The sequence below is a fragment of the Harpia harpyja genome, chromosome 6 (genome assembly GCF_026419915.1).
Source record: "Harpia harpyja isolate bHarHar1 chromosome 6, bHarHar1 primary haplotype, whole genome shotgun sequence".
NCBI classification, from domain to species: Eukaryota; Metazoa; Chordata; class Aves; order Accipitriformes; family Accipitridae; genus Harpia; species Harpia harpyja.
Window position 1 is genome coordinate 66,810,004 of NC_068945.1, and position 23,242 is coordinate 66,833,245.

A 23,242-nucleotide genomic window follows, 5' to 3' on the forward strand; every position below is an offset into this window, starting at 1 on the left:
ACTATTAGAAGTTCGGTTTAAAACCTATGTTCAATCAGTATAATTTTCCCCAATCCTGAAGAACTGAACATGCAGCACTTAAGGTGATACATCGAATATTCAAGAGCACGTAATACTATTCCATTCATATTTACAGGCTGTTAACACCACAGAGAGAATTACTGAAAGATGAGAACGCAGACTTGAAATAATACGGTGAAACAAAGAAATGGAAAAATTTAGGCCAAATATCAGGCAAAGAAAAATCTCGCCATCAAACTTTGTGGAAAAGACTCCAGAAGACTGAAGTGGAAGGCCAAGTTCTTAGAGTATCTCTAGCCATAAACCGCAGGGGGGGGAAAAAAAAAAAAGCATAGCAGAAAACATGTACTGGCAAGAAGACGGTCTGGATGATCTAATGCACTTTCCATCTCTAATATCTATGATTCTGTAATTCCGTAGGAGCGCTTAGAGTGCTGGCAAACTTTTGTAGCAACTCAATCGTCTGATTATTGTGGGATAATCAAAGTGTTCAATTAAACGGAGGTCCTTGTAGCTGGATGTTGTAGCTATGCCACGCCACTCTCGTTCGAAGTTGTGCATTACGTTGCCAGTAGAGCGCCTGATCTGAATAGCAGGCGCACAATAATTACAGAGTTGTGGGTAGCTCTCCTAAATAGGCAAAACAGAATTTAAGTAATTAAAGAGATAATCATCGTTCTTGCAAAATGCCCGGGGTCAACTTTTGACAACAGATTTGATAATACAGAGTTCAACTTTGTCAACATTTATGCATGCAAATAACTTCACTCATACACGCAAGTAAGCGTTAAGTTTCATTGGATCTGTGCTATACAGCATTTTTAACTATTTACTCTTGATTTGTGTGCTGAGAAAATCCTCCCTTAGGGTAAAATACCAGATTGTTTCTCAGATCACGTGCTTTGTTTGCTATTTTCAAGTTATTAGGTAAGAGTACCTACAGAAAGATGAAAGTGCAAAAGGACATATGGCACGAGCACACCTTTTATGCTTAAAGCATATGTATTAGAAAAATGGATTACAGCACTAAAAAGTTTAAGAATCAGGAAGTTCAAGACAGAAATGCAGAAGCAGCGAAAAAAACTCCAAAGCAGAAGAGTAGAAAAAAGAGGCATATAGAAAGATAATCCTTCACAACATGAAGAACCGTGCCGTGTCTGCTGGAAGTCCGCTGCCTGAACCATCGCTGCCCTGAAATCTTCTTTGAAGGGTTGTTTGGGGGTGTTTTGCCATTTTTTTCCTGGCCAATGGAAATTCTACCCCAACTCCCATTAGGACAGGGTGTAATTTGTGAGATACAGACAAAGGCAAATTTTGTGAAAAGTATGAACAGAAGAACAATTGGTGATGCTGTTCGAAAAAATGCAAATTCGATAAACGCCATGAGCCTATCAGGCTCTATAATTATTTCTATACTATTGATTTATATTGATGACTAGAAATTTTAGTAAGGGATGGACTCCTCTGTGCCACCATACAAGTACTTAGGCTCTGAACAGAAAATGGAAATAAAAAAGGAGTACATTGACTACTCATTGTACACCGATGCTAGGTTAAATGCAGGCACCCAAAATCCAGATGCCAAAGCAAAACAGGGAAGACTAAAAATCAATAGATTGCTTGTTTTGGAGAACAAGGTTAAGTTAGCTCTTACTTGAGCTCCACTGTGATTAAGAGACAGGGGATGTATGGTTTCCTGAACAGGTTGAACCGCACTTCATGCAGGTGTCACTGAAAGGGACAGTTCCACCTCCTCCTTTGCTTCTGGCCATGAGTTCCTGCTACTTCCCCATCAGCACTAGCAGTCACGCAGCTATGCAATGAGTTGGATCAGTTCTAATTTTCCCAAAAGAAAAGAAAGGGAGAAGAAAAATCTAGTTTTCAACCAGATCAGCAAATTGAGCTGGCTCACCTGAAGGCCACATGGTCATCAGTGGTGACCGTGGAAGAAGCTAACCTTGAAACTGCACATGAAATCTGCAGAGCAGTTCAGTTCATTAGGTACGCTCTGGTCGCACTAAAATAACATCAACTGCAAGACATGTAACAATCACAGTAATCCAAAAACATGTCCACAGAAGATAATATTGACACCTTTAAATAGTAACCCAATGGTAAGAGCTCACCTGGGAAACTGGGCATTTTTTCCCCTGCAGATCCCACCTCCTACAAAGTCCTCAAACCAGCTGACTCCAAGCAGAGCTTGGGCTGAGGCTGCTTTCTGCCTTCCTGCTGGAGCTGGGCCAGCTCAGAGAGGAATTCAAAATTCACAAAGCCATAAAGAGAAAGCACTGGAGGGCAAATATGACTCCATGAGAATCAAACTCGCAGGAGAAGGGGTAGAGCCCCATATTCTGGTCCCTTCTCCAGGAATTGCTCATGCCTACTGCACTGAAGATTAGATAAAATGTATACACAGCACCTTTTATACTAAAGCTTGAAAAATACATCCTATGAGCTATGTAAATACTCTTAAGAGCCAGTGAGAGCTCTGCCCTAACAGGAGAACAACATATACCTACCTGTATTCTTGGAAATATTTTTATTTTTGGTGGATAAAAGTAAATCAAAGAGCAAAGCTGAGATCTTCAGTTATGACTCACTTCTGCCAACCTCGTGTTTTGGCAATAAAACTGCACATACACTCTCACAGGAGCCTGTAATAACAGGTCATATGGGGAATTTCAGTAGCCGCTTAGGTCCTTAAAGTTACAATTCAGGTGCCCAAACTTTGATTAGAAGTTAAAAACGCCTGCTAGCTTCCACTTAACTGCACCAGTGAACCCTTAAAGTCACAGCACTGCACGGCAGCACTGCCTAGAGGTGGCCCAGTTTTGCCGGCAGACATATGGGAAACAAGCGAGGGAATTGGACAGCAGAGATTGTCGCACACAACTCTACCCTGAAAACGCGCGGATAAAAGCGGCTTCTATTCATACCTCACATTGCTGATACACATACATTTTTATTTGGCTCAATGAATTTTTTTTTTTTTTAAATGTTGGTATTACCATTCTAGTGGAGCAATAGAAGAGGAAGCGCTCCTCTTTTCCAGGTGCAATTGTGAGCTCACCATTTTGTATGCAAACTTCAGCTGCAAACTCTGCATTTGGATAGCTATAGGCCATAAAGAACTGAACTAAAAAAAATTTACAAAACAAACAACAAGAAAAAGCCAACAAATTCTCTGTACCTTGCCTGTGAACTTTCCGATGGGAATCCCTCAGAGATCAGCACAAAAGAATGCTACCAAGACACTACACAGACCTAAAACGTCAAGCGTTGTGTTGGTTTAGTAGAAGACATCATACTACACACCCGTGCATCTAATTTCACACTGTGGTAGTGTTTTCCTTATAAGCAATTTATGGCTTGTGTTTAAAAAGCTACCATTTATGATAAAGGGGTTTTTTTGGTTGTTTTTGTTTGTTTGCTTGTTTTTTTTGTAAAATCAAGTCTTTCATTAACTGACATAATAAGCAGTATTCTGCTTCACAGAGAAAGTGCTGTTAAACCTGCCTCCATGTGCTGCCTTTTTTTTTCCACAAGATAATCAAAAAAGGCACAGAAAAATGTAATCTCTACACCATATATTTTAGATTCTCTCAATCATATTAGGTGACATTTTAAAAACTGCAAGGAAATGGAGATACTACAAATATACATGTAAAAAAAAAATCACGTTTCAAAATATCATTTTTTCCAATTATTTTGGGTGTGAACCATCCCTATGCACTGCGTCAATGGTAACAGCCTGCTCCCCAAAACAGGTGATTTTCAAGAGCAGCAACTTCCCTGTCCCACAGGTGGGTATACAACAATGAACTGAAGATCTAAGATTTGTTCTCCTCAAACAGGGCCTGCTTGTAATTTCTTAGCAAATGAAACTGCTCCACTGTAAGCCTAAGGAAATCTGATCCACTGCTTCAACACAGGTTTAACAGTTAACAATTTAGGGGCTATAAAAATTTGCAACTTCCTTGCTTTTTATCTGAAATGATAAGAAAACAATGATTTGTTGTTGTTTTTTAAAAAGCAACAACAACAACAAAAAGTCCCCCCTGAGAACATTTTGATAAGCTTATGGTTAAATAAATGATTTTCAGAAGATATGCAGTTAATTCACAAAAGTACTTGGCAAAAATCTAATTTCAAATATCTAATTCATATAACATTTTCCTTTATTTGTTTAATTCAAGTAAAATATTTTCCTCCGCCCTTTCCTTTTCATAGACTTTTCACACCCACATAACAACCAAGTGACTCTTCCCCGACCCTGCCTCCCACGCCTTTTGGTCCAACTGCTCGCCAGAAAGTCACCCTGCTCTTGAGCTCTTCTCCCAAGATCCAAAGGAAGCACTTAAGAAAAGGAAATCCAGTACAATGCTAAACCTTCCTTTTCTTTTTTAACCACTGGGTTTATTTGCAGTTCCAGAGGGATGTGTAGCGTACAGGCTGCCTTCTCGGTTGCTGTTTCGGAAAAGAGGGGAAAAAAATATCCGCGAGCGCCTCGCTACAACTGCCGACTCAAGTGGGTTTGGGAATGCAAGGCATCCCAGTGTCACCCACCCAGGGAAGAACAGCAGCAGTGAATTCCTCCCTTCGTGGTGGATGGTTAGGACACAGCACCAGCAATTCCTACAGCTGGTGTCTGGAAGAGACCCGTCACAGAGCATGATAAATTCAGTAATCACTGTTCTGTTTTCCCCATCTTCTAATAACCTATGCATTCAAAACAATGATCTGGAAGTCCAAGAGCTACCATATCACATATCAGCATCCTCTCTAAATGGAAAACATAGTGATAACGCTGGTAAAGCACTGAAGGAAAGTTCAGTAATACTCATTTTATCGACAACTAAGAATAAATAATGATTTGCCCAAGAAGTCCCCCCTCCAAAAAATCCCTCCCAAACTACTGGCAGAGTTGACAGCAGATTCAGGGAGCACAACTTCCAGACCTAGCTCCGTCAGCCAACGTGATTCCTTCTAGCCAATAATATGCCAATGATTTGGGTTTTCTGAGAAACCACTAATTGATAGCCTTTTTCCTTGGGATTTACAGAGCCACTTAAAAATAACATCGTTTCTATTCTAGGCATATTTTAGGAAAAGCATCATTAGATTTAATTCCAGGGATGGACATCTGATTTTCATGTGAAATTCAAAAAGACCGAAGCCTTGTTCATTCAGTGAAGTGTAGCAGGAAAATTACAGCATAGCCATGACTCCAGGATGATACGATCCCAAAGCTGGAGGGCTGGCCCATCCCCTTTGCTTAGTACCAACGTTAGCAGAGGTCTGTAGGTTAAAGGGGGAAGGGAATAGCAATTTCAAATTGTTTTTGTCAACCTGATCAACAAAGGTTTCCCCCTTATTTACAGACTTCTAACTGCGGCAGGACAGCTAGCGTTTTCTCTAAAAGCTGCTCAAGTGGAAAAACGAATACACCTTGCCACATTCAAAAAGCTGTTAAAGAGCTTTCTTTCAATCACATTTAGCAAGATACCATCTTAGCACTGAAAATGAGAAGTACATAAACTTACCAATGCATTATCAGAAGAAGCATCAGAAATAAAGTTTAGGTGTATTTCAGTAGTCAGCACCTCAGCTCCTTCCTGGCACAAAATAAATCCCACAGGCAGCAGGTACTAGAACCGTCTCTCCTTTGCTAGTCATACCCGTACGCTCACAGACGTCTTCTGCATCTGCCACCAACAAAAGAAACCACAATAAGACTGCTTCTCTAATGCTTCATAACTGAGTCAGTAGGTCAACAATTCCTTCGGTTTAAGAGCCAGACCAATTCCCTTAAACACCCCATTTTTTTTCTGATGGAGAAGCCAACTGTCTCCTGCCAGTGGCAGCCCATCTGCTTCCAGAACAGAACCAAACCGCTCCAAACCACCACCTCGTTTTGGCGCAGACATCCCTCCTGACGCAACTCCATTTTGTCTCTCACGTCTGGGAAAAACCACGAGAAAATACTTACAATTGAAAGACAGTCAGGAAACTGCTCCCTGTGCACCTTGCATGCTGCTGCCGGCTCTTAGCCCATGTTCTCGTTTCCCATCCCTGAGATGGAGTGCCATGAAGAAGAGCACTTTGCGTAGTACCACACCTATCCCCAGTCTGCCTTGTTCCATACAAGCACAAAATATCCTGTGTGTGCATTTCAGGCGCACTGCTCGAACAAAGAGAAAGCTCTGAAGCTGCTATCCCTCTTCCCGATCCATGACTCAAAACGTCTGGTTGAAAATTGGTTTCGTAATAACCCTTTAGTACCACCTACTCACATCACAGAGTGATTCTTGCAGCAAATGCACAGGAAATCACCAATGAGTGCCAATGGAGCTACTATTCCAAGAACCAGCTCTTTCGGTTATTTCTTCATCATTTGGAAACTGAGATGCTTTTACTTTCCCTATCGCACAGGATATATTTTTTTTTTAAGGAGAGCTTTTAACTATGATCCTGTAAAATACTTTGTTGATAAATCACCAGCTGAAAACTTGCCCACTGTAAAAAAGAGAATTTCACAATACTCGTTCCAGAAAATACAGTAACTCCTTTCTGGAAATAACTCACTGGACAAAAATCAAAACGACAGAATTAATTTTCAGAGACAGTTTGCATCCTGCAGAGCACACAAAGACGGTGTAGTCAGCCACGTGCCTTTCTGACCACCAACAGCAGACCCCTGACTCACCCAACCACAAGATGAGTCGCTATGAATGATTTCCTCTTCTTCCACACTCCCCCGGGGTGCTCTGTGCCACTGGCATATCCTGAGCCTAATCCCGACTTTGATGGAAATTCCAAAACTCATCTCCTAAGGCTGTGGCCACCAGCTAACGATGCAGCCATCTGCTAGCTCCTGCTTTGAGTCACCTGTCAGCAATACAAAAGGAAATTACTCAGCAGCGAGCATGTGGAAGCCCACTGCTACAGTCTCTCGAGTACCCCTTACAGGAATACAAAATTCTGGAGCGCTCAAATCACCCTAAAGGACAAGTGTTCTATTCTGTAGCACTCACATTCAAAAAGGTGAAACTTGGTTTAAAAAAAAATAAATAAAATAAAATAAATGACAGGACTGCAGACAGAGAGCATTTCGGCTATGTTTTCAATGCCAGCATCACTGAAGCTGCCATGGAAGGGGGGACAAAAAAAAAAAAAAAAAAAGAAGACATTTCACAAACACTAGACCTTCACTGTGCGTGACAAGAAAAATAATTAAAACAACTGAGAGAACTAATCTGTGGCTGCTTAGGAAGTTAACTCTTCGAAGGAAGTGATTAAGAGAACAAAAGCAAAGTGTTATGTTTATCAAACAAGTAAACTTAACACAGAAGAGCGCTTACTCATGTAAGTAAAGACGGAGTACTGTCACAGCCCTCCCCACAGGCATAGGTTCACACGGGGCTGGGATATTATTGATTATTAAGCAGTTATTATTTCAAAGAAATAAATCTTTTAAGAAATACGAAGCACTGCTTTGCCAAAACGCCAAATACTATCAGAAAGGCAGCCACAATGTCCTGTGCCTCTTTATGAAATTCCCTCGATCTACCTCTTATTCAGGACGAAATTCACAAGGATTTTCCTGAGAAGACCTGATTAGCCACTACAGCATTTACAAACTCAGTCCTGCAACAGTCATTTTTTTGTTTCATCACAAATTACGCAGCTCACGAATTCAGCCCTCTGAAACGAGACTCCCAACTTCTCCCCAAAAACAGCAGATGAATAGAAGACAGTTACTATACATGACACTTTTTATCTTCAAGAATTTCACAAAAATCAATTAATACTAAAGATCTAATTGTCTAACCTGCTTCTGCATGCAGAAAGAGCCAGACCTGGTGCCTCTACAGTGGGGGAGGGAGGCACTTCTTGTTCCTGTTTCGTACTTGACTTTTTTTCCTGCGCAAGAGATGATCTAATTATTCAATGTGTCAGTATATTGCTTCACCCTTTCTCATGTGTCTCCTTACATTAACATATTTTAACAATTCAGCTCATTAGGAACGAGGCGAGGAACGAAACAGCAAATTATCCTTAAAAATCAATCACAAAGGCAGGAGTCTTTCCACGTTTTGTCCTGTACCTATACAAAACTCTACGAGAGCACGCAACCAACAATACTGAATGTAAACCCACAAAGATCCCTAAAACCAATCCTCACACTGCTCAGATGTGAGCGTACCTGTTCAAGACACAAGCCTGATCGGTGAGCTCTGCGAAGGAGTAATTTTGGGTCCTGCCCGATTAGGAAGGGAAAGAAACTCCCCAATGACAGCCCTTTATTGTTCCCAAACGTGCTGATGCTCAGCTGCAGGCACTATCGGTGAGAGGGGGCTGATGGATCTCATGTATAATAATTGGGCATGGGTGATGAAAGCGAGGGATCAAACCACGTAAGGCTGCTACCAATTGACTTGAAATGGATCTGAAAAACCCTCAAATCCAAATATAACATGTACGGCACCTGCATTTGCATACGTAGGATGTCAGCCGAAGTTTCCAAGCCTTTTTATCAAATGCCTTTTTTACAGCAAGCAGCCATTCTATACCCAGCCTTTTCAGCAGATATGGATTTGAGAGATGTTCTTGTGTTTTAAACCTTGGCTTGAATTACTACAACAGGTTTGCTCAAAATTAGCTCGAGCAGAGTCCCCACGGCGTACATTAAAGCCACTAGTTCTCAGGAAACATTTCTTCAGCAAGTTTTGTGTATAATAGCAGTGCCTATATATAAACCTATTTATGACTATTTCTAAAGAAGAGCCCGTTCTGAAGCAGCTCCTTTATTGTGATCGAACATGCTGGATTTGTTCCCAGTTAAGGCTTATATAAGGCCTTCAAGGAAGTAGAAACTTATTTTGTACGAAATCAAGCCAGTATAGTAGTAGGTGCAACGGAATTATCCTGTTACACATTAAGTTTTACTAATAAAAGACCTGCATTGCAGTCGTAAAGTCAAATGCTGCATCCCACTAGTACAAACAGTCAAATATTTCCTGCCATAAAATCAAAACCTACTCAGCCAAAGGAAAGATGACAGGTAAAAAGCATCTGCTTTTTTGGTATAAAAACATCATGCTCCTTAAAATAAAAAACATGTAGTAGCTGGAATGGCTCATCTTCATCGCTTGCCCAAGTCTGATTTAACTTTGGTTAAAAAACAAACAAAAAAAAAGCAAAAATACACACACACACACACACAAAAAAAACCCAAACAAAACCAAAACAAGAAAAACCCCAACACATACAAAAGAGAATCATTTTCAAATGCATGATGTAAACTTTCTCAGTGCTGTTTTTTTTACAAGTATGTTGTTGGTATTTTTCTTCTTCTGAACAAATCACTCCACTGGCAGGTACGTCCACTTTGTCTAATAAGTAACACAGCTTTCTGAACTGTGGTCCACAGTATATCCGTGTTAGATTATTCCCGTGGCCTATTAGGAGGGAGCACAACCCAGGTGTGCTCACGGGGATGGCTTACTCCAGGATCCTTGCGAGGATGCAGCACAGGTAAGCCTGTACCAGGTTTGGTTCCCACAGCCTCACACAGGCCTCTGACACCGCTCCAGCAAGATCTGCACTTCCCAGGACCACCAGATACTGTCATGCCACACCAAATTCGAACTCAGTCTTCAGGACCAAAAGCTGAGTATGTGACCAGGTCTTAAAACTCAAGCTCTTGTCCTCAGAATAAAGCTACCAAATGGGTAGACTGTAGCATCAGGTACTTCAAAATGAAAAAAAAAAAAAAAAACCCAAAAACCAAGCCAAAAAACCAACCAACAAAAAATCCCCACTAAACAAAAATGAAAGGTTGTGAGTAACATCTTATGGTGGTCTTCATGCTGCACAGAGAAGACCTGGTCTAAGCGCCATGCAGTGTTGGTGCAGGGAACCTGCCTGGGCTAAAAACATCCATGTCTTAATGTGGGCTGAGAGGACAGCATGGCTCCCTGAGTGGGTGCAGTTAGTACACACACACACACACAGAGCCCGCGAGACAAAAATACCCACTTCAGTGTCATTTAAGTGTCTGCATCCAAATAAATAAATCAGTCTCCACCTGATTAGTACATGCACTTTCCACAGCGCTTCATCGATAATGCCAGGGCTTTTTCCCGTCGGCCATGTCCCATTTTGTGTTACCACATAGAGGCAGTTCAAGGACTAAACTCGATGCAAACTAAACCTCCTCCTGCTTAAGATTAAAGTGTTATAGGACTGATCTTGTAGGTACCTCAGCCTAACCTTTCAGAGGGGTCCACAATACAGCACTGAGGTCCAGCACAAAGCACTACACTAAAATTTTCTTTGGAAAATATGGTCAGAGACACTACTCACCCTTCTGCATCTTCCTATTGCTATGTCTCTTATGTGGGAAGCGGAAGACATACTCTGCTTTCTCCTCCTATCCCCACAGCCTAGAAGCATGCTGTAATTTTGATACTACACATTTATGAGCTGAGTGGCGACCTCTCACCCCTCCTTCTGAATCATGCTGCTGCTCACAAAGATGTAAAAGATTCAGACTGAGAGAATATGCAAGAGCAGCTTGACCCTTACCCTACAGAGAAAAGGATTTCTCTGGGCATTTGGAAGTCTAGTTCCGATTTCTCTTCTTAATCCTCTTTCTGCATTTTCTCCAAGCTGTATAAGCAGACCTCAAGTTAGGACAGCTACACTTCTAGCATTTAATACTGGCACACTTTTTTTCTTCCCACTTAGCTTGCTGGCAATTCTTAGATGTTTAACTCTTCTTAATACTTCTACAGGCATCTTCCATATTATTTTAAGTTTGGAATTCCAGTGTTGGCAATTTCAGGGTTTTTTAGATTTCGTCTCATGGGCTTGCGCGCAAAGCAAACAAACAGCGCACGCAATGAAAGTCTGGAGCTGTAGGAGCCGATAGGAATAGCTGAATTCTGACCCTGGCACGAAAAGGATGACTGGAAGGGCATGTAAGGCAGTACAGAATTGCTCTCCTGACTTACTCTGGCAGCTACAACAGATGGATCGCATAATGCAATCCAAACAGCAAGCAAGTTTCTTGGTAATAAGAGAAAAGGACACGATGACCTCTAGGTAAAAATTCTAGGAACAGCAAGCACACATAAACAACCTGAGCAACTTTAATTCTGCGCCAGAGCTTGAACAGAAGATAACAGTAAAGACAAACACCCAAGACAGATTTAATTCAGACTGTAATTCACTGCATACACATGCCAAATTGTGGTATAAACCTCATGCCTTTCAACACTCCTCATTTTAAGGCCTACTCTTATCTTGGTGATGAATGTAGGCTTTTAGAAAGGTTTTCGAGCCTTCTGCAATTTTGGTGCACCCTTCTTTAGCAGAGAGGAAGCTGGAAGTACTTCACGTTACTAGCTGGGGTGGAGTATGTCCTAGTGCTGATCTACAAATGCAGGGCATCTGCTGACAGGGCTCTGTTGATGAATTGTTGCATGGCTACAGACAAGCACATTACTGTTACCTCCCTCTCCCCTCCTCCCGACAGCAAGGGTGGTTTAACCTTAGATTTATTTTGCCTGCAAAGTTGATTCAGATCCTCAAAGGGGAGGCAATACAAGCATGAACTCTGTTTTCTTGGTATGAAAGTACAGACCTCTTAGGTTTAGCATAAACTTTACATAATAGACTAAAAAATTCCCTGTTCCTCCTTCTGATTAACAAATCCTTGAAGAGTTCAGTTCCCCAGCACTCAGAAAACCTAAAAGGGTAGCAGGGGCCGTAAATATTCATTTTCTGCCCCAAACAAGGGAGCATTTCGGAAATAACAAGTATCAGGAGGAAGGTGGATTTTTGAGGGGATTTCCTTTATTTTGAGTTCTCTTTGCTTATGCCACTAGATGGCACGTTTGAAACTCTTGGCATCTCAGTGAAATCACAGTGAAGTCTTTGCTCTGGATCAAACAATGTTTATCCTGCTAGCCTCACCCAGGATGGAAGAGTACAGGTAAAATGGTATCTCAAGAGCCAAAGAACTGAGATACGCGGACACGGCATGTAAAACTGTGCCCGCGCAGGAAGGCAACGTAAGTCAGCGAGCTGAGAGCAGGACTGCCATGGAGACCTAAGCTCCAGCGCTTCTAACTCTGATCTTGGTGTGGCCTTAGTAAATCACTTTATGTCTTGGGAGAGTATGTGTGTGCCAGAGAGGGAGCTGAGACAAGAGGAAAATAGGAGAGAGTTGAACCTTTGGGGGCACAACGCTGCCTTTCACCGTGAGCTGAGCAATGCTCCACTCTCTGCACATCCCCAAGAGCTCAACAGACACAAAACCCATTCGCAACCTCTTCAACACATCACTGGCATGAACTGATGGGAGGGAGAGCATTCAGGGCACAACCAAACCACAGGGGAAGATTTAGCCAACCCCCAGCATCAAGTTTTGCCATTGCAAAATCTAGCTTTTCCAAAAGGGTCAAGCACTTCGTGTCCTGGTGACCCAAGTGCTCCACAGCAGATAAGCAAACATGCAGCAGCCCACAACCCTCTGAGTCAGCTTCACGGGCAAGTCACCTCTTGGGCTGGACACATTTCAGAGTGTACCTAGCTGTGCCCCGGTGTACTGGCCTTGGCAGGGGTGCCAGCGTTTGGCAGCACTGCTTCCTTTAGGCTTCTTGCTTGTTCTCGCTGCCAGTTCCTTAATTTAACTCAACCCACTTTAAAAGTGCATTAGCACAAGCATGTATCCGCCCCAACTAACATTCCCTCAAAAAAGAACAAGTCAGTTCAGCACCAATGTAACGATTGCGGGCGCTCAGAGACGGTACTTGTCATGGCATCGCACCCCACATTCCCTGTGTGTGCAATTTCAATAGACAAGGATTAACAATTGACTACGAGCGCTTCAACACCTGACTCAGTCCTTGGAACTGGCACTCATGTCAATGGAAAGTAACTGTCGATTTAAACTGGAAAAGGAAAGAAATTTTGCTCCTAGACCCCCAAGGGCAATGGCAAAGAGTGCTTCTTGTCCGGATGGTAGAAGAAATACCATCTTCGCCCTTCCAAGAAAGAACAGCTGAGCCCCAGCACTGCGGCAAAACCAATTTGTTTTCCTTCCCTTATGTGGGATTTAGTCTGTAAAGATGCCCCAAACTAACCAGCAGAGACACAAACTGCCCTCACCATCATCGGCTTCACTGAAGGACCAAAATGCACTCCTGAGGCAGCACAGGAAAGCCTGCAGTAGCACCATCCATCCCAGACTGCTCTTCGGGAATTTTGCTCTTTCCTGATCCATCAGTCTGGCATTATTTGTGTATGTACATATTCACGTTTACGTAGTATCAACCTGCTGGGCAAATATTCCTCCAAATGCACCAAAGTACATTTCTGTGTTGATGTCTACAGACTCTGCCAACAAAGAGTTTGTAGACATCAACACACAGCAGTATTATCCTGCAGAAATATTCCAGCAAGGCCTCTATTTTCAATGTACAAACAACTCAAGAGAAACTAATTTGAAACATAATGATGCAACAACCTCACCTGAATCTTTCCAGTCCCCTTGGGCCTGCACTTCGGATGCTGCTCCTGCTCCTATGAGGACATGCCAATGCAGAGATGCCAGCAGTTTGGGGGGTCTACGGCAATTACTACAGTTTGAGCACAGTTTTTGGGCTACCAAAACGAACGGCTGTAGCCTGTCCCAAAATGCAGGTTTCTACTGGATGATGCTGAACTTCTTCCAAATATGCATCTACCATGTATTTTGACTGCTTTTAAATGAGAACCGCAAGTCCTCTGACAGGTTAATTTCTCAGCGTAATTACAAACTCCACTGCAAAATTCGGTGGGGAAAAAATGGCAGATATCTATAAATTAAAATCCTTAGAATTCTGTTCCAGATTTTTCTCCCAAGCCAATGAAACCCCCAATACACTGTGTCCCAACTGGAAGCGAGGAGGAGACTTGACAAGTGGGATTAATCTCACTTCTATTTAAATACCTGCAGCGTAGATGTTGGTATCTGAGTTAGTCACAGGGAACCCCTTTATAGTCACTGCAAAGAAACTGTCACTTCCATGACATGATTCATCTGACTTAGTCCAGACAGTTACTTGGGATGTTTTCCCTCACAGAAGGGAAGCTGGGAACTTCGCAGCCCTGTCAGATGAATAACAGTGGTATAAATTCTCAAATGCTGCTTTAAGCTACTGTAAAAAGCAACACGGAAAATGGGAGCTTTTTGACAATGACTTACAGTGCGGATTTTTCTCTATCTACTTATTTACGTGGAAAAACCCAAGTGTTGCCTCTTACAGTTTTCGTTCAAGAATTCTCTTGCTCAATTTGCAAACTAAATTTCGCAGCACTGGCCTAGTACACAAGAGCTGGACGAAGAATTTGGGCCAATGTGCAAAGTGAAAGTAATTGATCCATTTTCACTCTTAAAATAATTAAATTGAAAGCAAACACAGTAACCTGAAGAGCAGAAATTGGATTTCATCATGCAATATCCTTCTACTTTAATAAAAGGATGTTAATAAGGAAGAATGAATAATCTTATGGTTAAGGGCAAGATGTTCAAAGCGCACTACTAGCTCTGGACTGTATTTCCCACTTACGTTAACCAGTTAGTCTCCACCTCAATGCCACACATATCGTGTTTACTGCCTCAGATTTACATTTCTGGAGAGAACACGGTCATGGAAGGAGATCCTTCTTGGGAGGAAAACAAAACGGGTGCTGCTGAAGCGTTTCTCTAGAGCAGAGCATCAAGGGCTAAGGTCTCCTTGCATGGAAAAGCTGACTGCAAAGAGGATGGATCCCAAGGACAGTTACAAGGATGTGGCTATTAATGAGAAGTGTTGAAACTTGTGATGTTGCTCTGGCCTCTGCAGCACTGCTTCATTTGATATACCTTATCTGGAAACTCCCTGGCCAGTCAGCCTTGTTCTCAGTGTAAGAAGAGTTAGCAGCAAGCATTTCTTAACCTCACCGCCCTTGCTGATCTCCTCCTCAGCAGACAACTGCATGTATATAAACAGTTTTCTGAAGAAACTGGAGAGACCAAAGGGATCACTTCTGCGAAAGTAACATGAACTCTTAACACTCGAGCACGTGTCCTGGGGCAGTGGTACAGGCCTGGCTATGCCCAGCTGCAATCCGTCTGAGCTAGACCTCTGCCCACAAGAAGAGGTGATCCTATAATACAGCACTGCTCCCCATGCTAGGACTAACCTCAGAGGCATCATGGCAACTTTTAACACAGCAGAAGATTTTTCATTTCAGAGCTCTATGCTCCTGATGCAGAATTAGACCTCAAAAACGTAGAAGTAATTCACACGGCTTTTAGCTCTCTTTCAGTTATTTATCTCCCATCTATGTAAACAGACCCACTCCGCTCTCACCAACACTTGTAACTAAATTACTATATTATGGTAGATTAGCAGCTTCTCCTGCAAAACCAGCGGTATACGATTGGCTGCCAGGAAAAGTCAACATCCTTGGTCAAAGAGCATCTAACAATTAATATACTTCATTTAGCTGCCACCAATGATGTCACCAAGAGCAAAGTACAACAACAGAACTGACAGGCAGGCGCGACGGAGCTTTTCTCAAGTATTGTTCGAGCGACAATCAAACAAACCCCTCATTGTTTATCTGCCTGTGGAAGTGGATGGCACACAAACAGCTACCTACGTGTTTCTCAACACATACTGGGAGATGCTTGGGCAAATTTATCACTGGAAGAGAAGAACATATCCAACAGACTGCAAGCTGAATCATGTAAATTTGGGTAAAGAGAATCCCATTAAAGAAGCAAAATTAACGTTAAGTGTATCAGATGAAAGATTTCATTTCTAAAGCCAGCGCCTGAACAAAAATTCAAGCTGCTTCGAAGATATTCAGGTAATTCAGACAATTATTTTAAAATGGCAGAGAAAAGCAGTCTGATGATCCATGTGTGGAAGTAGGAGCCAGAAGCTCTGAATCATTCATAACAACGCTTAGCAGTTATATCATCTGCAGATCTCAAAGCTACTCTGCAAAATGGGTATGAATCGCTGGCACCCAACTGTGGCTCCTCTGCAGTTGGTTGGCATCACACCGCTGCACCAGGAGGCCTGGAGAGCACGAGGGTGCTTTCCAAACAGCAGTCAGTAATTACAGCTTTTGTCCCTGTTTATCTACCTACCTACCTACAATTCTAATTTAGAATTTCCCATGGTTGACAGCTATGGCTGTATCCAATCTCCCTCCACAGAAACGCAGGAGAAAGTGAAGTCTTCATTCAATTCTGTGACATCTCTGGCAAATCTCCTTTTTTGGAGTCAAAGCTGCTTGAAGGAGCTGTCTTTTATTCTGATCTCCAACAGCCGCATGGATTTGGTGGACTACTCAGCACCTGTTCTATCTCAGAATGATCCTTCATGCTACTCTTGTATTTAAGAGGAACACGGGGCTCAGCCAAACCCACCTTTCCCATCCTTACATCCCTGGGCTGTTTTTCCTCAGTCGCATTTATAGACTGAAGCCCTTAAGAGTTACTTTGCAAAAAAAGGAGGCTAATGCACAGAGAAAGTAAGTGGTGTGCTGAAATAACAGAATGACTCTCAAAGGTAACAGCAGGCTCCGCACCACCAGAGCTCTGGTTTTCCACCTGATCCACTCAGTGCCGCTACACCCAGTTTGAACATTTGTTTTGAGGTCACAGATGATTCTTATAAACTGTCTGTGCCCCAACACCCCTCTGTGTAATGGCAATAGCTGTTTCACAGGGCAGAAGTGGAGGTGTGAAGGAATATTTGCCTTTTAATTGCAGAACACCTTGTTAACAACACTGCATTGCTATTATCCATCGTTATTTCTGCAGCTGCCTGTTACAGCTGCATGGTTAGATATATAAGCAGCTCTAACTATGGGGCAGGTACCTGCTTCCACACTGCTTCAACAACGGTCCCTTTAGCCAGCCCCATTCTTGCTGTACATATGTGCCAAACAACAAGGGTATCAGCTGTTGTGGTCAACTGTCCATGGAAGATCAGGAACACTGCACGCTGAAACCTTAAGCAAATGTAAACCCCACTGTCCTGCAGATGAAACTACTTGATGAGACACATTTCCCCGAACTAGAGATCTGACAAAGAGATGCAATTAAAAGGGGGGGAGGAAGGGAAGAAGCCACTACCAAAACCTTGTCTGTGTCTTTCTGCTGGCTATGAAAGTCTCAGACACTAGAAGTTTTAAATCTCTTCTGCACGTTCATCCCTCAGTTTTGCTCCATATTAGAGGTCCAACTTAAACTGACACCTGAGAATATTTTTTAATGAAGCCTTAATTCGCAGCCCATTTTTACTAGCTACTACTACAATTAGTGTAAGATTAAAATCATTCTCTCAGCTGCACCCTTTTACCTCTGTTTGACCTCACAACTATGTCATAATCCAGAGTTTTATATATCCTCTTTCTTCCACTCTGGGCTGGATGGAATGACAGAACAACAAGCAAAATTCCTCTGCAGGTTGAGCCTGAATTAGGAGGAAGAAAAATTTTATTAAAATTGGAAAATGACTAAGATTGCGCAGGGAAATATGGACTAAACCCATTGGGATAAATGAGATTCTATGTTATAAATCTGGTTTTGGGAGCAGGGTCTTCATTTTTATATAAAACCTTTTATCTCACCTCCTGAGAGTTTTCTATAACATAGAAGTTGCCTTGTAAATGTACGTGTTTGAGCTGCTTCTGCCAGTAATGCAAACATCATATAAAGAAGCTACAATAACTTCAAAGGAAGAAGCTGATCAGGGCAAAACTGAAAAACATTTATTGTCACCCAGACAAATTTTTTATGAACTTGCTCAAGCAGAATCATTTTTAATATCACCTTCTCCAGGCATGCCTTCAAAGCGAAGCGAAGCTGTTTCCCCTCAACGCTAAGCTGCAGAGAAAACCATTTCCTGGTCAAGCCCAGCTTGTGCCAACATACTACTTGACTGAGTCGTAGTGCCAAGTAGTGCCAAGAACTGCAACTCACAACAAGGACGAATTTTAACAAGCACAACTTCCTGCTTTTCAAGGGGCTTATCCGAATTCCTCTTCTTCCAAATTTGCTGGATATTTCTAAGATTTTTCATGTATTTCTTTCCTTCAGTAAGTGTACTCATGCCCCTCCTCTGGCCTCAGCTGATACCCAGGAATTACTCTCTCCTGTCCTCCTTAGCTCCATTAGTTACACAAAAAGTTCAGTCTCCCACTTCTTTCTTAAGTCTATCATTTGTGTCACATTATTTTCATTTCAAGTATCATTTAAATTCAGCAATAATGGTCCTCAGTCTTAACTGTGAATACTCAGGCTTTTTGAAGTCAGTCCACTATGTCTAAACATGAAGTCAGGAAATAATTTTTTAAAAGGCATATAAAATTTGGATAATTATTTTATTGTTCTTCTTTCAGTTCACAGAGGAAATTCAAAACTAAGTGTTACTAAAAATTAAGGCCCCAATGGACATCATCTTAATTTCATGTGGATTACTGACCTGCCTAAAATGCTTTGCTAGGTAAGGACCTATCAGGAGTTCTCTAATGCTTCCAGAAATTCCAGTGCAGTCCAGCCGAGTCCAGTATAAAACACACCTCTGCTGAAAAGGGAGAACTCGCGTGTCCTCCTGCCATTCATGCTCTCCCACCTCTGTGCCAACTCTAGCACTCAGTTTGCAGCTATCCGACTGCACAAATCCTGCCCCTAGTGCAGGGTCCAAGCCTGGGTTAAGGATAAAGATGGGGCGATGGCAGTGTGGTCTTGGGCCTCATTAAGGAGACGGTGAAGATACAGCCTAAGCAACCAGAAAAGAGAAAGGTTATGAAGGGAACAGAGAAGTACAGATGTGAGCAGATGAGCTACAGTCTGTCCGGAAGAGGGCAGTGACAGAAAGCAAGCTTGTCCTACAACCATGAGCCCACAGTAGAACATGCAACCTTGCCTAGACAGAGCACTCTGTATCACCATCATATGAAAAGGTTAAAAAAAGAAAAAAAGGCCATTAAAAATACATTGAAGTATAAATTTTTCCAACAAGGTTCATTAATGGTACCCACTGATGTTGAAAACAAATAGGCAGAACACACATCAAGCTTAAAATGGTCATTCAAATCCCAGCGGTCTCACACTATCAGGCTCCTGGAACTGCAGTGAAATGACTCCTGACCTGCAACCAGAGTCTCAGCGAGGGGTCACAATACTGAAATAACTTACAAGTTAGTTTAAGGCATACTTGGTAAGTGATGAAAATCAATATAGGGATGATCAGTTAAAAAGTTCAACACTGGTGTGTCTGATCTTCCCTTTATTCTCTTTGTCTCTATCACCCACTTTGGAAGTATTTATTACTTTTCATGACAAATGTGACTGAACAATTTTCATTGCACTGGTAGCCTTTATTCTGCCAGGCATTTTTCACCTCAATGACTAAATAATCACAACTACTTTTAAATTTTATTTCCAGCAATGTTACCAGGTAAATGCCAGAGACAGGTGATCCTACTCTGAGTGGGAGGTTGGACTGGAAACCTCCTGAGGTCCTCTCCAATCTAAATTATTCTGTGATCCCATGATGCAAGTATCATGTTATAAAAATCTACACAGGCTTGTTCATATTTTTGGGTCTCATGAAAAAAAAAAACCCAACCACAAAACCCCCAACTTCTCTGCTGCCAAAAGGTACAGAATTGGGTGGCAGCAAAAAAGGACCTAGCAACTTTCATTTGTACTGGTAATGCTTCAAACTTGTCTACACTTCTCTGAAATTATTTTTGTCTTGGGATCTGAAAATTCCCTACACCCCACTTGTTCCATTTCATAATACCATTTATGCTCACATCTATAAGCAAATTCACTCTGGCACCGTCAGTGATACCTTATTTATTTCCCCGTGAATTCCTCTTTGAAAAGAGTAAGGATATAGAAGGACCAGACAAGTACTACCAGAGAAAGGTCACCCAAAAAACGCAGTATGTTCTTTATTTACTATCCACATTTGAGTGTAAGTATGAGGGAAAATTTGACTATGTACTTCCTCCCAACCACACTGATCTTAATAAGTCATTATATTCCCCAGAGTTATAGTGCAGACTTTTGGTCAGCCCTAATTCTGTACTCACCCAACTTCAATTTAGCCTCTACTTCAGCCTCCTCCAGCCCACACACTTACATGTACACTCAACTTGTTAAAGGTTACTGCATTGTACATGTAACTCAATGAATCTGCTTTTAAAGCTGTCAGTCCTTTGAAAGCTAGTCCTCTTTCACGCTTTACTCTAAATGAAAGGAAATGGATCTTAAACTCTTAGGTTAAATTTTTCCAACTGTTTTTCTCCATGGCAAGTAAAGGTTAAGGTTACAGAAGGTCTCTCCCATGTTTCAACACACAAGTATTCAAGAATGAAGATTCAGAACTTAGAAGGTGCATAAATGAAAAAGGAAAGGATCATCAGCATAATTTTGGGGACAAAGGTACTGCACTCTGCAAGGAAGGACGGAATTTCACTCTGGAAGGATTGACAGCAAAATGTATTTTGTGTAATCTCTTTCCCTTGTGAAGTCAGTGTAATCCAGATTATTCCGCAGCTGTGACAGAAGATTTGAGAAGTATTCTGCACAGTAAACTTCCAGCTGGGTTCAGGTAGGCACTTCAGATGTAAAATCAGGCAGTATATTCAAATTCAGCCAAACCACAGAAGTCAAATGCATAGGTAACTAAAAGATTATACAAATTTCCTGTACTAAAACCCACTGAATACTCTTTTCATCGTAAAAAAGGATTAGCAGCATATAAACAATTTATATAAGGAGACTTTAACGATTTTATTGTGATGTGCTATTTAGAATTTGCAGAGGATCCGATTATAAAACTTTTACTTAGTTTTCCATGAGTCACCCTCTGAATAACATGTTTTGATTTACCTAACAGCAAGAACTCTTGGTAGGAGACTGTTTTACTAAATGTGGTCATCCAGGCCTATCATCACATTGCTGTTGGATGCAAATTCTGTACAGAAAAAGGAAATTTTGCTCACTGAACATTAACCAATTGTTCAATCTCACCTAGCTTTGAAGAAGTTAATAAGGTGACTTAGATTTTGGCTGCAATGATACCAGAGGCTCGCCTCTCAAAACAATCTGGCAATGTTTGGATCGCAAGTGATACTGAATACACAGCTTAATGCTATCTCAAAAGAAAAGCCAGTCAAACTTCTGGACCATGAAGCAGGAGAAAGGAACTCTGATACAATGTAACACCGTCAACTCTCAAATATTTCTGATAACAGGAAGCTGGGGTAACCTAGTTAATGAAAAACCATCAACAACAATACTACTCTTTGCAAAGCTAGCTCCTGGCATCTTGGGGTGGTTTTATTAGCTTGGCCGTGGCATTGCTGAAAGGCACAGATCCAGCCTGGGTCCCAAAGCAACGTGGTCATGTTCCTCTAACACAGCACTTCAGCCTCGACGGTTTGTACAGAGCAGTTTATGTGGCTTCACGCAGCACTTTACAAAGCCTCCCAACATCAGAGTTGTTTAGTCCAGAGTCAGTATCACTGTTCTGGTATTTGGCTGCAGTAAAGTCACCACCCGAATAGTCTGCTTATGGACGTCACAGACCCGACTATGCACACCAGACCACTTTAGCTCAAACAGCAGTAAACTCCTGTTGGCGTCCTGGGGGCTGGGGCTATTCTTGCTGGGTATCAGCTTTAGATCTTCACGGGAACAGTGGTGTTCGAGGGTAAGATCATCTCAGGAAGAAATAATTCTTCCAGCAAGCAAGAAATTGGCTGTTCAAAAAGGTAGGGAGAAAAAAAAAAAAAAAAAAAAAGAAAAAGCAGATGCCAATAGAGAAGAAAGAAGCCACTTTCATCCTCCCGAGAGCAATGCACTCCAAGGACTGCAGGTCCTAGTACACAGTGCTAGGCGAGTACAAAGTACATAACCTCACGTATGCCAGACAAACAGCAGCAGCCCTAAAACAATCAAAGTGCTCAATACCCATTCTCTTGAAGACACAATACAGGTAAAATTTCCACGAATTTCATTTTTTTTTTTTCACCACTAGCTCTGTTCCAAACACCAATAACTTGCGTAACATGAGACTGCTCAGAGCAGCAAAACCCAGGCTGTTGACAAAGGTGGAATATACAACAATATACCAATACTCTAAAGAAGTACGTACACAGGTAGAAAGTCAGTAAACAAAACAAAAATAAAATGCAGATGGTATGTAGCTAAAACAAACTGTATGGTTCACTGCATACCTAGCAGGCCAAGAAGGAAGGGAAATTCCTTCTCAGGGTTTACGCGAACAATGAGTTTCCCTGAAAACTCCAGGAGGCCATTCCCAGCTCCTCCACTGGCACCACGAATAGGAAAAGCAAATGCTGGAAAGGTTGTTTCACTTCATTAGTGACCTCAGTAAAAGTCTCAGTACTGGTGAACTCTGGTGTAGATCAATGTGACCTCTTGCTTCAGAGTGGTATTATTGTTACAGCATGTACAGCACGCAATGCTGCTTTTTAAAAGAAAATACAGCTGTCAATATGCCACCATGGTCAAATTCACGTTCCAGCAGTCACAGAGGTCTGATCAAACCCAGTTCAACATGTTGCTGCTCAAACCCACGCTTAGGATACCAGCCAAACTCTCCTCGATTTGAATACAAAGCAAGAAAAAGACGCTATGTGTAACTGTGCAACTGCAGGTAAGGGGTAAACTCTTGAAAGCAGCAACCCAGATATTATACATAAAGATCAGCAAGTGCTGTAGCTACCCTTATCACAGCTGTGTATAAAATACACTTTTTGGGATATGTCTGTCACCCCATTTGTTAGCAAGCTTTTGACAACTGGGCGTGCAAATACAAATGTATGTGCCTCTGAAATGCTTCATTAAAATACGCTCAAAAATCCATCAAGTAACTCTTCAAAATCTTCTAAAAGCAGTGACACAGGGCACCATAACATCTAATGGCTATTTAAAAAGAAAAAAACAACAAAAAACCTAACACTATACTGTGGCTCCTCTGCCGCGTTGTTTCTATTGCATTAAAATGTCAGTAATGGTTAAAATGTGAAAAAATAGGAAAGTCTCACCAATTCAAACCAAACCGCAAACCACTTTGTAAGATCATGGAATTCTACAAGTTAACAGACAAATGAACAAACA

General features: G+C 41.8%; 1 protein-coding gene across 11 annotated transcripts in view; it reads right to left on the reverse strand.

Moving 5' to 3' along the window:
• The window catches only part of LOC128142922 (uncharacterized), a 162,633-nt gene that overhangs the window by 57,912 nt on the left and 81,479 nt on the right, over positions 1 to 23,242 (reverse strand). For 2 of the 11 annotated variants that reach the window (XR_008235557.1, XR_008235560.1), the window contains one exon: positions 5,568 to 5,729. The exons of 5 other annotated variants lie outside the window; for them this stretch is intronic. The gene's annotated coding sequence lies outside the window, so the exon portion shown is untranslated. Of the gene's footprint in view, positions 1 to 3,214; positions 4,027 to 5,567; positions 6,913 to 7,855; positions 8,002 to 23,242 lie in introns of those variants that run through there. 4 more of the 11 variants (XR_008235554.1, XR_008235556.1, XR_008235555.1 and 1 more) reach the window with 3 other exon arrangements.